At 39.9% G+C, this 17581-nt stretch overlaps 1 long non-coding RNA gene across 1 annotated transcript; it reads right to left on the minus strand.

Moving 5' to 3' along the window:
- Positions 1-486: 486 nt before the first annotated feature.
- LOC128660455 (uncharacterized) lies at positions 487-16382 on the minus strand. Its single transcript, XR_008402534.1, has 3 exons — positions 15817-16382; positions 15017-15197; positions 487-653 (listed from the first exon to the last, which is right to left on the minus strand). It is a non-coding gene; the product is annotated as an uncharacterized LOC128660455 (long non-coding RNA).
- Between the last annotated feature and the right edge of the window lie 1199 nt (positions 16383-17581).

A 17581-nucleotide genomic window follows, 5' to 3' on the forward strand; every position in this document is an offset into this window, starting at 1 on the left:
TAAAGTGTGCTCATGTGACAAAATAAAGCTTTAGTATTTATTGCAAAATGATTCTCCGATATGAAGGTACATTATCACGCAGCTAACCATTTGTGGTTAAAGAGACAGTAAACATCTTGTAATTACAAGACATTTCTGTTGTGTTATTATAGAATAACATATCAGCCAAGTCTGTTTTTAAAATAAATTAATATAATTTCTATTGCAATTATGTTTCAATAGCCAAACCCCACCCATCATTTGACTTATTTGGAGGAGCCAATCTGGGCTTTAGTCCACAGACAACAAGGTTAGCCACTGTCATAATATTAGTATAAAGTGTATTGTTTTGCAGTTATATGATAAAGCCAATTAGGAATACTGTATATATGTAGCAGATTTAGCCTTAAGAAGTCAGCAGGGTGCATTTCAAGTTCTGAGAATTTGAAAATGCTCAATATTTAAAGCTAAATTATATGAAAAAGGGGACAAAGTAAGCAATGAAAATATATTGCAAAGTTGTTTTATTAGGCATAACTAAGCATTTTATATAAAAATCTTGAGGTGTTTACTGTTCTTATTCCTGTTCAAGAGCTGCAGCGACTTGCTGGTCCTGAACAAACATTGCCGGTAAGCCATTAGGGGAGCTCTTTCCGTGCCAAAGAATTTCATGACTGTGGAAGACAGGACAGAAGGAATAGAAAATGATATTTATTTTGTGATAATGATCAATGTTGTATTCATGCACTGTATTGTTATAATCAAATCATATAATAAATCATAATAATATACAGCAAGCAGATAAATATAGATAGATAGCTGGGTGAATGGTTAAGCTTGTTGATAAGCAAGATGATGGATAGGCAGAGAGGCTTGGTGGCAGTGTTGAGCTCTTACACTACCCCTCCTGTACCTATCAGTACCTGCCTCCGCTGCAATCTCTCTCCTTCTACTCCTCTGAAGTTCAGCGCATTCACCTGTTCTCATCACCCCCTCTCAGAGTCATCTACCGCGCTCCTGGACCAACCTCCCAATTCTTTGACAACTTTGCTGCCTAGCTTCCTCACTTTCTCTCTCTAAATCTACCCACTCTAATACTGGAGGACTTCAACATCGCCATTGATAACCCATCTTTCACTCACATCCTCCTTCGGTCTCTTAAAATAACCCCTATTCCCTACTCAACATGATGGACACTCTACTGACCTGGTATTTTCCTACCTCTGCTCTATATCCGACTTCACCCTTTGCCCCTTTCAGACCACCACCTGCTCACCTATAATCTTAATCTACTGGCTAAACCCACTTCTCCATCTTGCCCCAGCACCTGTAGAAATCTGCACGCTGTGGATCTTCTCCAATTTTCCATACTTATTCAACATCTCCTTCCTTACATTTCCACTATAACCCGCCCTGATCTTGCTACGCCGTCTGTTACAGCCCTGGCACTCTGAGCAAACACGCTTCTTGCAAAAATGCTCCCGCACTGCTGAGCGTGTTTAGAGGAAATCTTGCTCTGAACCAGATTTCATCCACTATAACATTCTTCATTCACACACATCTGCCCTTCACTTAGCCAAGCAAACCACTTCTCTTATATCTACTCTTTCCTCCAACCCTAGACAACTCTTCTCTACTTTCAACGCTCTCCTATACCCACCTGCACCACACCCTTTATCTGTCATTAGTGCTCAAGACCTGACTGACTACTTTTTAAACAAAATGTATACTATACAAAGCATCATCGCGACACAAGCCTGCAATCTTCCATCTCCAGTCATGCCCTCTGCCCCTTTCTGCATCTTTCCCCAAGCAACCGAAAATTAGGTTTGTTCCTTACTGTCTTCCTCACGTCTCACTACCTTCGGCTCAACCCTATCCCTTAATACCTTCTCTATCTTCCACCCTCACTCCAGCCCTTACTCACATATTCAACCTATATCTTTCTATAGGTTCATTCCCATCTTCTTTTAAACATGCAAAGGTCACTCCTATACTCAAAAAACCCTCCCTTGACCCTAATTATCCTTTTCACTGCTTCCACAAACATCAAAACTCCTTGAAAAATTAGTTTACGACTGCCTAACCCATTTCCTGTTTTCCAACTTCTTAAAGGGACATGATACCCAAATGTTGAAGCATATGAAAGTGATGCAGCATAGCTGTAAAAAGCTGTCTAGAAAATATCCCCTGAACATCTCTATGTAAAAAAGGAAGATATTTTACCTCAAATTTCCTAAGTATTAAAACCCCACTGTAAAGAGACTTTAACCCCTTAAAGACCAAGGACGTACAGGGTATGTCCTACAAAAACTATCACTTAAAGTGAGGGTCAATTTTGATCAATTAGTGCCCGGTTTTTAATAATCCTATTAAAAACAAGGGCACTTTAATTCATCAAAATTGACATTTCATTCGTTTTCTTCAAAAACTTACCTTTTAATCCTGGCAGACGCTCCAGCACTTCCTCCGCCCGTTGCAAGCCGTCTTCGTAGGTCCAAAATGACGAATCCAGCTTCCTCCAATAACGTTGTTGCATCAGGCCAAGAATCCCCCGGGGGGGGGGGAAAGCAGTGATTGGAGGAAGCCGGGTTCGTCATTTCTGATGTCTGCAGAGGCTTCCGACGGCTGTGGGAATCGCTGGAGCGGCTGCCAGAATGAAAAGGTAAGTTTTTGAAGAAAAAGAGTGAAATGTCAATTTTGATGAATTAAACTGCACTTGTTTTTAATAGGATTATTAAAAACCGGGCACTAATTCATCAAAATTGACCTTTACTTTAATGACCAAGGACGTACCCTGCTTTTAGGGTATTGCAGTGATGCCTTGATATTGAGGCATCCTGCAATACCATTTTTTAAGCATCCGATGCAGAGAGAGCCACTCTGTATTGGCCAGCGATGGTGCCGATCGTTGGTGGGTGCCATTGCAGGGAGGCGGGTGGGCGGCCCATCGCTGAAGAACTTCCGGCCGGTGGCTGAAATTCACTTGCAGGTATGCACAGGAGCGTGCGCAGGGGGGGGGGGGGTTGTTGTGCGCGCGATCACTAAGTAAGAAGTCGTGGGAGAGGAGAGTTGTAGAGGTGAATAATGTTGGGAAAGGGATCTGGGAGGGGGGTAGGGTATTGAGGGGGGGGGGCAGATAAACTACAGAAAAATTTAGGATTTATTAAAAAAGCCAAAGATTATTGCAAAAGTGGGTACTGGCAGACAGCTGCCAGTACCCAAAATGGTGGCAAATAGTTAGAGGGGGGAGGGTTAGAGAGTTGTTTGGGGGCTCAGGGAGGTTGGGTGGTATGGGGGGGATCCTACACTGCAGAAAATATATAATTTAAAAAAATTAAATAAAAAAAAAACAAAAAAACTTTATTTTTATACTGGCAGACTTTCTGCTAGTACTAAAGATGGAGGTGACAATAGTGAAGTTGGGGAGGGAAGAGAGCTGTTTAAGAGGGGTCAGGGAGAGATCATGGGGTGGGATGTCTCAGGTGGGAGGCTGATCTCTACACTAAAGCTAAAATTAACCCTTCAAGCTACCTAATTAACCCTTTCAGTGCTGGGCATAATACAAGTGTGGTGCGCAGCGGCATTTAGCGGCCTTCTAATTACCAAAAAGCAATGCCAAAGCCATATATGTCTGCTGTTTCTGAACAAAGGGGATCCCAGAGAAGCATTTACAACCATTTGTGCCATAATTGCACAAGCGGTTTGTAAATAATTTCAGTGAGAAACCTAAAGTTAGTGAAAAAGTTAACTTTATATTTAATCGCATTTGGCGGTGAAATGGTGGCATGAAATATACAAAACATGGGCCTAGATCAATACTTTGGGTTGTCTAGTAAAAAAGAATGTATACATGTAAAGGGTTATTCAAGGATTCCTGACAGATATCAGTGTTAAAATATAACATACAAATTAAAAAAAAAATGGAAATAGCAAAAGTGCTTCTTGTACTTATTGCTCTATAACTTGCAAAAAAAGCAAAGAACATGTAAACATTGGGTATTTCTAAACGCAGGACAAAATTTAGAAACTATTTAGCATGGTTTTTTTTGGTGGTTGTAGATGTGTAACAGATTTTGGGGGTCAACGTTAGAAAAAGTGTGTTTGTTTAAATTTTTTCATGATATTTTATAAATGTTTTTATAGTAAATTATATGATATAATGAAAATAATTGTATCTTTAGAAAGTCCATTTAATGGCGAGAATAATGGTATATAATATGTGTGGGTACAGTAAATGAGTAAGAGGAAAATTACAGCTAAATACAAACACCGCAAAAATGTAAATATAGCCCTGGTCCCAAACGGTCAGAAAATTGAAAAATGGTCTGGTCACTAAGGGGTTAATCCCTTAAGGATCAGACCATTTTTTAATGTTCTTACCCTAAAAGGAAAAGTAAAGTTTCCTGCACCTCTAAGCCACAAAGCAAAATACAGCTCAAAATAACTTGAGTTTAATTCATGATTTTTTTTTTTTAGATATTATAGATTTATCACTTAAATGTACCTTTTAGTTTGCATCTCTATAACGCCGTTCCTCCGTCTGCCTCAAAACATTTGATTTTCCGATGACGAATATTTTTATAAATCTTTCTATTGGTCCCCAAGTGGCGTCTGGAAATTACACTAAACGCCCCCAACTTCAATTGTGCATGCGTGTCTGATTGAATGTACTCCGTGTCTAGAAGCGCATCCATGAGACACGGAGCTCTAAAGGGAAACGGCTAATGACTTAGATGCATCGGCACTTAGCACGCAATAAATTTAACTGCACAAGAATGCACACGGATGAACACGTAAGAGCCCCCTGATCACATGACTGTGACCGTTTATTATCTATTGTCTTAAATTTAGCATTGTTGTGTGCTAAATCTTAAATAACCCCCTGTGCCTGAACACAGTGTTATCTATATGGCCCATGTGTACTTTCGGTCTCTTTGGCCCCAATTTATCAAAGTCTGGCGGACCTGATCTGACAGTGCGGATCAGGTCCGCCAGACCTCGCTGGATACGGAGAGCAATACGCTCTCCGTATTCAGCATTGCACCAGCAGCTCACAAGAGCTGCTGGTGCAACGCCGCCCCCTGTAGACTCGCGGACAATCGGCCTCCAGCAGGGGGGTGTACTTGATCGGGTTGAATTCCGGCGATGTCTGTCCGCCTGCTCAGAGCAGGCGGACAGGTTATGGAGCAGCGGTCTTTAGACAGCTGCTTCATAACTTGTGTTTCTGGCGAGACTGAAGACAAACACGGGCCCACAAGCTCCGTACGGAGCTTGATAAATGGGCCCCTCAGTGTTGAAAAGGGATTTAAAAAGCATGTGATAAGAGGCAGCCCTCAAAGGCTTAGAAATTAGCATATGAGCCTACCTAGGTTAGGTTTAAACTAAGAATACCAAGAGAAAAAAGCAAATTTGATGATAAAAGTAAATTGGAAAGTTGATTAAAATTAAAAGTCCTATCTGAATAATGAAAGTTTAATTTATACTAGACTGTCCCTTTAATGTTGATTGTTAAAATTTACTTTCACTTTTAAGAAACCAGGGCTATTTTTACATTTCTGTGATGTTTGTGTTTAGCTGTAATTTCCCTCTTACTCATTTACTGTACCCACACATATTATATACCGTTTTTCTCGTCATTAAATGGACTTTCTAAAGATACCATTATTTTCATCATACCTTATAATTTACTATACAAATTATAAAATATGATGAAAAAAATCCCACTTTTTCTAACTTTGACCCCCAAAATCTGTTACACATCTACAACCACCAAAAATCAACCATGCTAAATAGTTTCTAAATTTCGTCCTGAGTTTAGAAATACCCAATGTTTACATGTTCTTTGCTTTTTTTGCAAGTTACAGGGCAATAAATACAAGTAGCACTTTGCTATTTCCAAACCATTTTTTTTCTCAAAATTAGCGCTAGTTACATTGGAACCCTGATATCTGTCAGGAATCCCTGAATATCCCTTGACATGTATATATTTTTTTTTAGTATACAACCAAAAGTATTGATCTAGGCCCATTTTGGTATATTTCATGCCACCATTTCAACTGCAAATGTGATCAAATAAAAAAATTGTTCACTTTTTCACAAACTTTAGGTTTCTCACTGAAATGATTTACAAACAGCTTGTGCAATTATGGCACAAATGGTTGTAAACGCTTCTCTGGAATCCCATTTATTCGGAAATAGCAGACATATATGGCTTTGGCGTTGCTCTTTGGTAATTAGAAGGCTGCTAAATGCCGCTGCGCACAACACGTGTATTATGCCCAGCAGTGAAGGGGTTAATTAGGGAGCTTGTAGGGTTAATTTTAGCTTTAGTGTAGTAGACAACCCAAAGTATTGATCTAGGCCCATTTTGGAATATTTCATGCCACCATTTCACCGCCAAATGCGATCAAATAAAAAAAAGTTAACTTTTTCACAAACTTTAGCTTTCTCACTGAAATTATTTGGGATCCCCTTTGTTCAGAAATGTCAGACATATATGGCTTTGGCATTGCTTTTTGGTAATTAGAAGGCCGCTAAATTCTGCTGCACAGTGCGCACCACACTTGTATTATACCCAGCAGTGAAGGGGTTAATTTGGTAGCTTGTAGGGTTAATTTTAGCATTAGTGTAGAGGTCAGCCTCCCACCTGACACATCTCACCCCCTGATCCCTCCCTTACCCATCTAAAACAGCTCTCTTCCCTCCCCCACCCTACAATTGTCCCAGACAAGTCTGCCAGTACTAAAATAAAAGGCTTTTTTTTTTAAATTATGTAAAAAAAAACAAAAAACATATTCTGCTGTGTAGGATCCCCCCTTAGCCCCCAACCTCCCTGATCCCCCCTCCAAACAGCTCACTAACCCTCTACCTTATTGTCTACGATCTTGGGTACTGGCAGCTGTCTGCCAGTACCCAGTTTGCATACAGTTAGCCTTTTTTTTTTTATATTATTTATTTTTCTGTAGTGTAGCTTCCCCCCCTCAATAACCAACCCCCCACACCCTTCCAGATCCCTTAGATAAAATTGTCCCCCCTCCTCTCTCCCTCCTTCCCTTTGTTCCATAGTGTAGGTCTCCCATCTGCTCCCCCCGCGTGTGATCCCGCCCCCCTCTGACGTGTTTACACCAGCGATGGCCGCCCACCCGCCTCTCTGCAACGGCTCCCACCCACCAACGATTGAACCATCACTGGCCAATGCAGAGAGGGCCACAGAGTGGCTCTCTCTGCATTGGTGTGTTAAAAAAAGTATTGCAGTGGTGCCTCAATACCTTGAAAGCGGTTGGAAGCGATCAGGATCGCTTTCACCATTTGAAACCCAAAGACGTACAGGGTACGTCGTTGGTTGTTGAAGACCAGTTTTTGTATGACGTACCCTTCTTCGTTCTCTTGGTATACTTTGTTGAATGAGCAGCAGTGCACTCACTGGTTGCTGACTGAACACATGGGTGAGCCAATGACAATCGGTGTATATATATATATATATATGCAGCCACCAATCAGCAGCTAGAACTTAGAGTCCTTGCTGTACCTGAGATTTCCTAGATAAACCTTTCAGCAAAGGATAACAAGAGAAGGAAGCAAATTAAATAATAGAAGTAAATTGGAATTTGGAAAGTTGTTTAAAATTGTGTTCAAAGAAAATTTTTGGGTTTCATGTCCATTTATGCAGCCAGTCAGGATGCTTGTCCCTGTGTGCATCTGTCATGTGCAGGCACACTCACGTTAGTTTCCTATTCAGTTTAAGTAAGTTCTATGAAATCTCATGAGATTTCAGTGAAATCTCATGAGATCACAGCAAAGGCAAAGCATTACCTTTTCTTCCTCCCTGTTCATTCCGTGTCCTCTGGCTTGGGTATTGGTTCCCACTAGTAATTGGAATGATGTTGTGGACTCTCCATGTCATAGGAAAGAAAACAAAATGTATGCTTATCTGATAAATTTCTTTCTTTCCGGACATGGAGAGTCCACAACGTCATTCCAAATACTAGTGGGAGACAAAGAGCACCCCAGCAAAGCTGTTAAGTGTAACTTCCCTTACCCATAATCCCCAGTCATTCAGCCGAAGGAAAATGGAAAAGAAAAAACACAAGGGTGAAAAAGGTGCCTCAGGTTTACTAAAAAAAACTGCCGAATTATAAATAAAAAAAGAGAGCGGGTCGTGGACTCTCCATGTATGGTAATAAATAAATCTATCAGGTAAGCATAAATTTTGTTTTCTTTCCTATGACATGGAGAGTCCACAACGTCATTCCAATTACTTGTGGGAACCAATACTCAAGCCAGAGGACAATGAATGAACAGGGAGGGAGAAAAGGCAGGAGGACCTAAACAGAAGGCACCACCGCTTGAAGAACCTTTCTCCCACAAGAAGCCTCGGCCGAGGCAAAAGTATCAAATTTGTAGAATTTGGAAAAAGTATGCAGAGAGGAGCATGTTGCCGCCTTGCAAATCTGTTCCACAGATGCTTAATTTTTGAAAGCCCAAGAAGAGGAGACAGTACTAGTGGAATGAGCCGTAAGTCTCGCAGGAGGCTGCTGTACAGCAGTCTCATAAGCAAAATGAATCAAACTTCTCAACCAGAGAGACAGTAGTAGAAGTGGCCTTCTGACCCTTACGCTTTCCAGAGAAAATGACAAACAGGGCAGAAGATTGCCGAAAATCTTTAGTAGCTTGTAAGTAAAATTTTAGAGCCTGCACAACATCCAAGTTATGCAAAAGACGTTCCTTTTGAGAAGAAGGATTAGGACAAAAAGAAGGAACAACAGTTTCCTGATTAATCTTATGATCCAAAATCACCTTAGGGAGAAACCCCAATTTGGCACGAAGGACCACCTTATCAGCATGAAAAATAAGATATGGGGAATCGCACTGTAAAGCTGAAAGCTCAGATACTCTGCGAGCGGAAGAAATGGCAACAAAAAACAAAACTTTCCAGGAAACAGTTTTATATCAACATGCATAGGCTCAAACGGAGCCTGCTGCAAAAAACTTTAAGCACTAAATTAAGGCTCCACGGGGAGAAACAGGTTAAAATACAGAAAACCAGGGTCTGTACAAAGGCTTGAACATCTGGTAGATCTGCCAGACGTTTGTGCAAAAGGATAGATAACGCAGAAATCTGACCCTTTAGGGTTCTGCCCGATAAACCCTTATCGAGGCCATCCTGAAGAAAAGACAAAATCCGGGGAATCCTCACCTGGCTCCAGGAGAATCCCTTAGATTCACACCAATAAAGATATTTACGCCATATCTTATGGTAAATCTTGTGAGTAACAGAATTGCATTGGCAGGACAATTTGAGCCTCTAAACACAGTAAACACTTGTCCACAGACACTGACTGATCTAAACCAGACTCCATTACTGCAGACACAGCCACAGAAAAAATACCCAATTTGAAAATAAAAATTATTTTGAGATTGAAATATTATTATTATTATACTTTATTTATGAAGCGCCAACATATTCCGCAGTGCTGTCCATGGATACAATTCATTTAAAGAAAACAATACAAGACTTGTAAAAGACAGGACAAAATTTACAAACACATACAGGAGGGATTGAGGGCCTTATTCCCATGGGAATTTACAATCTAGAAGGGTAGGAGGGTGAGAAACAGGAGGTGAGGACTGCAAGATTTGGAAAGATGTTAATACAGAGTTAGATGAGGGAAATGTTAGGTAAGTGAAGTTAATTTATTATTGAGTTGGGTGGTAGGCTTCCCTGAAATGGTGATGCCGTCAACAGGGATAGAGAAGTCAGAAGTCGGCGTAGAACTTGAGGGGGGGATAAGAAGGAGCTCAGTCTTGGACATGTTAATCTTTAGGTGGTGAGAGGCCATCCAGGAAGAAATACCAGATAAGCAGTCGCTGACATGAGAAAGGACATAGGGAGAGAGAGCAGGGGTGGAGAGGTAGATCTGGGTGTCATCAGCATAGAGGTGATAATTGAAGCCATAACTGTTAATAAGTTTACCCAGCGAAGAAGTATAGATGGAAAAGAGTAGAGGAGCCAGAACAGATCCTTGAGGTACTCCAACAGACAGAGGCATAGGAGGAGTCGCTGGCAAATGACACAGAAAAAGACCTGTGGGAAAGATAGGAGTGAATCCAGGAAAGAGCAGTGTCACAGAGGCCAAAAGAGCTAAGGGTCTGTAGGAGGAGGGGGTGGTCAACTGTGTCGAAGGCAGCTGAGAGGTCGAGTAAGATGAGTATAGAGTAGTGGCCAATATTTTTTGCAGAGAGATCGTTTTTAACCTTGGTAAGGGCAGTCTCAGTTGAATGTTTTGGGCGGAATCCGGATTGCAGTGGGTCAAGCAAGGAGTTGGAGGACAGGAAGTGGGTTAGGCGATTGTAAACTAGTTTTTCAAGGAGTTTTGATGTTAGTGGAAGCAGTGATATGGGGCGGTAGCTTTCGGGAGAATTAGGGTCGAGGGAGGGTTTTTTTGAGTATGGGAGTGAATTTTGCGGGTTTGAAAGAAGATGGGAATGAGCCAGTAGAGAGAGATAGGTTGAAGACGTGGGTAAGAGCAGGAGTGAGGGTGGAAGATAGGGAGGGTATTAGATAAGAAGGGATAGGGTCGAGTGGGCAGGTAGTGAGGCGTGAGGAAGAAACTTCATTCTCTGTGGCTGGATGGAAGATAGAGAGGGTGGCAGAGGGAGTAATTGGGCCTGTTGGAATATTGCAGGTTGGTGTTGGGATGTTGCTTCGGATAGTACGTGTTTTGTTTAAAAAGTAGTCTGCCAGGGCTTGAGCACTAAAGAAAGACTGGGGTGTTGGAGCAGGTGGGTACAGGAGAGAGTTAAAAGGTGGAAAAGAGTCTTTTAGGGTTTGAGGAAAGAGTAGATATGACAGAAGAGAAGTAGGTTTGCTTGGCTAAGTGAAGGGCAGAAGTGTATGAGCGAAGAATAAACTTATAGTGTATGAAATCAGGTTAAGAGTGAGTTTTCCTCCAGACACGCTCAGCAGTACGAGAGCATTTTTGCAAATAGCGTGTATGCTGAGCATGCCAGGGCTGTAACTGACTGCGTGGTGTTTTGCACAGCTGGGGAGGGGCAAGTGTGTCTAGTGCAGAGGAGAGAGTTTTGTTATAGTGGGCTGTAGCGAGATCAGGGCAGGTTATAGTGGAAGTGTAAGGGAGGAGATTTTGAATGATTTTTGAAAATTGGAGCGGGTCCACAGCATGTGTATTTCTGCAGGTGCGGGATGGAGAAGTGGGTTTAGCTTTTGCATTAATATTATAGGTGACCAGGTGATGGTCTGAAATGGGAAAAGGGCGACAGGTGGTGTCAGATATAGAGCAGAGGTTGAAAATACCAGGTCGATGGTCGAATAGAAAACTCCTGTTCACAGCGTTCCTATTTAATCAAAATAAAAAACACCTCAGATGCCTGAGACTCCTACCGTACAAGAAAAGAATACCCAGTAGTAAATGGAAAGTAACACTGATCCTATAACGATCCGACTAAGGTATAATGAGGGATCCGGTACGAACTCACGATGCGAGGCACTCCTACACACCACCAAACTCACTGAGCTCCATTCCGTAAAGGCAGAAGTGCGGGCGTCACCTGAGAGGGGAAACACTGCGCCACAGACAAAGCCGCGCAACAGGGACACAAACAGCTTAGTAATGACCGTTAATGTAACTCTCTAAGGAACTGCCCCCACCTAATAAAAACTGCCACTGATGCCAAATATAGGGAAGCGCTATAACAAATACCAATAGTGATATCTCTGAATACATCCTAAGAACGAAATGTTTCCCCACAATAAAGTTAACTCCTCAGCCAAGTGAAGTCTCTCAAACTGTATAAAGTCTCAAATTAAAGTTAAAAATGTCCCCCAAAATGTATCCTTAAATATAAAAGGATAAGAAGTGCCAGAGAAAAGTATCCATAAGAGGATTAACCTCCTAAGTGCTGCTGTCCTTCCGTACCTAGAAGGCAAAAACACTTAGCTCAGATCCTGCAGAACAGATGATGCTTCTTAGGTGTGGCAGGTACTGTTCTTTCGGTCATTGACCTGTAGGAAAATAAAGAACAGAGTAACCAACTCTGGCTTTTTGCAAAGGGTAAGCAAAGTGTTAAATAAAAACAAGGACTACCTTGCCACCTTTTAACTGCTTAAAAGCCACCACTACTCTTACTGAAGAGATTGATGTGGACACAGCTAAAACCCCAATCTTTGCTTGCAGGAAAAGTACCCATAAAAGGATTAATCTTCAGACACCAACTTTGCACAACCTCCATTGACAGAGGCAAAGAGAATGACTGGGGATTATGGGTAAGGGAAGTTACACTTAACAGCTTTGCTAGGGTACTCTTTGCCTCCTCCTGCTGGGCAGGAGTTGAATATCCCACTAGTAATTGGAATGAGGTTGTGGACTCTCCATATCATAGGAAATAAAAGCAGTTTTTGCTTCTTAAATATGTGGCAGCAGGCTCACTTATGCGAACCTGCTCCATGTAGCTGAGAAATTTGTGAATGCAGCTTAATAAATTTACCCATAAAATTGTTGGTTTCAGTAGTGCTAAAAATGACCTGCTCTAAAAATTTAGAGCATTTAAAATTTGTACAACAATGTCCCATTAAAGGGACAGTACACTGTAAAATTGTTTTTCCATTAATGTATTTTAAATGACTTGTTATACCACCTGCAGAGTATAAAATATTTGAGAAATTGCATTTTCATGCTTATTTGTGTATATGAAGTAGCTGGTTTTGTGCTTTGAAACCACAGCCTATTACAATGGGTTGAACTTAAGGTAATATCTGATCTCATTATGTTATCACTTTGTGTACACAGACTAGCTTCCTTATCTTATAATTGTTTGGAGCACCATAGCTCAATACAAAGAGAGAACAATGGAAAATGATAATTGTATTACTTAACTATCCTGCACCCCACTGTGAGTGTAACTTCTTCTGCTGGCTGTGTTTACTTAGGCTTGTCAATAGCATATACTCCAGTATCAAAACTTTCAGTATAGGTTGGGAAACCACAAGCTAAATCAGCTATTTCAAATGCTGAAATAGGAGTAAAGGAGCTACTTGCAACCAATTTAATACACTCTAGCAGGTAAAAAGGATCATTGGGAATACTTTAAAGGGGAGAAAGTTTTTGGGTGAACTGTCCCTTTAAAGGGACAGTCTACACCAGAATTGTTATTGTTTTAAAAGATAGATAATCCCTTTATTACCCATTCCCCAGTTTTTCATAATCAACACAATTATATTAATATACTTTTTACCTCTGTGATTACCTTGTATCTAAGCCTCTGCAAACTGCCCCTTTTTTCAGTTCTTTTGACAGACTTGCAGTCTAGCCAATCAGTGCCTGCTCCCAGATAACTTCACGTGCACGAGCACAGTGTTATCTATATGAAATACGTGAACTAACACCCTCTAGTGGTGAAAAACTGTTAAAATGCAATCTGAAAAGAGGTGGGCTTCAAGGTCTAAGAAATTAGCATATGAACCTCCTAGGTTAAGCTTTCAACTAAGAATACCAAGAGAACAAAGCAAAATTGGTGATAAAAGTAAATTGGAAAATTGTTTAAAATTACATGCTCTAGCTGAATCATGAAAGTTTATTTTGGCCTAGACTGTCCCTTTAAGACAAAAAGTCTCACTAAGGACAGTAAAGCTAAATTTTCTTTCATAATTTAGATAGAGTATGCAATTTTAAATAGCTTTCAAATGTACTTTTATTATCTAATTTGTTTCGTTCTCTTGGAATCCTTAGTTTAAAAGCATTCTTAGGTAGGTTCAGTAGCACTGTTGCACTACTTGTAGCTGATACCAAGAGAATTAAGCAAATTTGGGTGGAGTTTGGCTATTGAAAACAAAGTGCAGTAAAAAAAAAGTGTTAAAATAGTGGTTGTCCCTGCAATATTTTATCTTGCAATCAAATGATGTGTTTATTTACATACTGTTTAATGTTTAGATACTGTTAATGCTTCTGAAGGTGGTATACAACAATTTTTTAATGAAGATACTGTGCATTATGGCTGCATATCTGTGCTTTAAAACACATTAAAGTGATGGTAAGCAGGACCTGTTTTAAAATCATGTCTGTAATCTAAGCAATATTTTAGATGGACTTTAATTGATCACTTTTAATAAAGATGCGCTGTAACTTACTTTTTAATCTAGCCATGCCATTCGAATACCTCGTGCTCTGGCTGCCAACTTCAAAACTCATATTTTTTGTGAGCTAACGGTTTGAAATTGCTCTCCAATCGGCGCTTTAGTTATAAAAAAAAGTGCCGTAAGGCTAGAATGATGATTGTGGAACGATGCAAACCATTAGCTCACAAAAAATATAAGTTTTGTAGTAGACGCCAGAGTGCGGGGTATTAGCATGGGACGGCTAGATTAAAAAGTAATTTACAGCGCATCTATATGGCTTAGATTCCGGACCTGATTTTAAATTATGTTAAGTCTACAATCACTTTAAACTATGTTACACCCTAAAACTTTTTGAAACATTTTAAAGAAACATTATTACCAAAACTGAAATGCACCTCAGATAATTTCAGTTTTGATTAGAAGCAATGTCTGCAATAATTATTATTATTTATTTGTATACCGCCGCAAACATTATGTAGCGCATATACAGTAGCAAAAACTGTAGTCAAATGCATCACTACCTTACACACTGGACCTATGGAGAATAAGTCAGTAACCCACCATGCACCTTCATCCTGAAATTGTGTCAGCTATGTGAGCTATACTGTATCATTAATATATTTAATTTTTACATACAGGCAAAGGAGTTAAATTTACGCATATCTATAAACTCTACTACATGACATAATAAAAATGACATTTCTACAAGGGTACATACTGTGTATATATATATATATATATATATATATATATATATATATATAAAATATATACTATATATACTGTATATATATATATACATACACACTGTATATATATATATATATATATATATACACACTGTATATATATATATATATATATATACACATACATATATATATATATATAGTTCAACAATACCAGAACTAGCTAGATCCGTGATAAAGCCGGGGTGCTCTCAGACATATGTAGAGAAGTAATCCTACACTGTTTGCTTTTGCAGGAGTCTGAGGGCGGGGTTTATACCCAGAAAACGTTCACTCTTTAATAAATCACTTGGTTGTATCACGGTAAGTGCCTCTTCTGGATTACTTCTCTCTCTCTATAATTAAAAAAAGAATCAAAGGTTATTTGATAAAAAATATAATAATAAAAAAGAATCAAAAGACAAAAACTCTGGTACGTTTTGGGCTCAACTGAGTAAGGGCTAGTTGCTATTTTTGTACCAGGGCTGTTGCAGATACTGTTTTATATATATATATATATAAATCAATCAGAAGATATAGCACTCTCACAATCATTCAATGTTGTAGATACCAGGGTGCAAAAATATTATATAGAGATATGAAGAAAATGCACTCTCTGGATTAATAAGCACAAAAACTTTACTGTGTGACGTTTCAAGGTTTCTCAGACGTCTGAGGAAGGTGTGAAAACCTCGAAACGTAACTAGTAAAGTTGTTTTGTGCTTATAAATCCAGAGAGTGCATTTTCTTTCTTCATCTCTCGATAGAATGAATCAGGCTCTGCGTAAATCAGGCTGTTACTGGCATGTCAGGTGGTTTTCCAGTAAGCCTAACGTGTGTACAGGAGCTAGTGCCAATATTTACATATTACAACGGAAGCCTGCAACATTTTAAACTCCAATATACATAGTTCTCTTCGCCTCCCCACACCCCAACAAAAACTCTGTAGTAATCTTCATGGCAACTATAAAGCACCTTCTCATTTCTTTGTGACAGGCAAAAAAAAAAAAAAAGTTTTTAAGTGAACAGTGCTTGTCTGTTTCTCTAGTTCCTTTCCTGTAGTGAATTACACGCATCTCCTCTGTCGCCTTTGCTGAGTCAGTGTTCTTTTCTTGCGTGTTCTCTTCTCAAATGGGTTCTTTCAGTTCCTTATGCCTATCCCTCGCATTGTATATCATTTTCCCTCACTCGTGTAATGATCTTCATGCCTCTAGCATATGTATTACTACGTTTCAGTTTTTCACTTATTATCGATTTCTACTTCTTTGCTTATTCTACAACAGTAATCTCCCTGACTTCGTTTCTTGCGTATGTTTTCCATGAGTTCTCCCCTCATTTCCTGGTCACAATCTCGTACCATTGCTCTAGTCGCTGTCTTCAGCAAGTCATGTGTCTTCTCGCTTTTTTTCTCTATCTTATTTCTATTTGCATTTGCTTTTCGCGTCTCCCTCTCTCGGTGTTTTTTTTCTCTTTCTCCTCTCTACTCTTTCCCTCTCCCTTTCGTTCTCTTCCTCTACCCTTGCCCTGTCTTGTGTACTCAAGTTCCCACCCCCTTACACGCTCCTGATTTAGTAGTGAGCCGAGAGGGGAGGGTTTATAAGGCCCTGGGGCTGGGAGCAGGGGGAGGTGGTGCTATTGCATCCTGAGCATAGGAGTCAGCTGAGTCTAGGCAGTGTGCAAGAAGAGAAAATCCTGCAGAAAACAGTCATAGGAATCCGCTGGGCATATATGAATATCCGCAGGACCTTTGGATACTTACAAATATATATCTAATCACAAATATATTTATTATCTCTCAGAAAATTACAAATATACCAATTAAGCATTGCTTATATTCACATGGTTTTCTGTATGAAAAGCTCTGGATGTTTTAAAGGAATTTGTTAAAAATGAATGTAACCTGACTTAATATTTGGAGTTGGGAGCAAGAAAAAAAAAGTATTGGAAGTAAAGGAAGACAGAGTAACAAAGGACTAAAGCCCTCCACAGTTTCTGGGATTGTTTTTGTGATTCAGGGCCCTTTTGGATTCAGAACATTTAGCAGGTAACCTAATATAACCGTTGTTCTTTAAAGGCACTAATATACTTTGTTTGTGCAACCTGTAATGACATTTAGAGATAAACTTTGTTAAGCATGATCGCTCTTTGGGGATACAAGTGAGGAAGTGTGGGGGACCTGTGGGTGGAGAAAATGACTTTGTGAACAGACCTCCACGCGTGTTACAGGGCTTCCCTGTACTCCCTCTGCATTCCAGGCCAGTGCATGCTTTCACAGACTTTATAGCTGCTGGGATGTGCCATCATCTTATTAACTACCCCCCAATCACACTTTCCCCCCTTCTATTCAGGCACAAGAAACTGCAGAAGATGACCATCCCCCTTTCATAACTCTGCTTGGGTTCAAGGGTGGGAGTAGAATTCCTACAGTTAAGGTTAACCCACTACTAGTCTGGCTCATCCTTCATAGACCTAAAGTTGAATAGATTTTTAGCCTGAAGACGTGTTGCTTCCATGAAGTAAAGATATGACTTTTCAGCATGCCACACTATGCAATTATATGAACATTCCGTGTAACTCCCTAACACAGCGCTTTGTCCATCTGTGTTTTCTAGCACAGCAGAAGTTTATATGCTAAGTCATCTGCTTTCTAGGACAAAACTTGAATTACTGAGATATTACAGCATGCTTATGTGATTCACTGTATAATTATATACCAAATATATATTGCAGCATGTGTTAA

This window comes from Bombina bombina, chromosome 5, assembly GCF_027579735.1.
Source record: "Bombina bombina isolate aBomBom1 chromosome 5, aBomBom1.pri, whole genome shotgun sequence".
In the NCBI taxonomy this organism is placed as follows: Eukaryota; Metazoa; Chordata; class Amphibia; order Anura; family Bombinatoridae; genus Bombina; species Bombina bombina.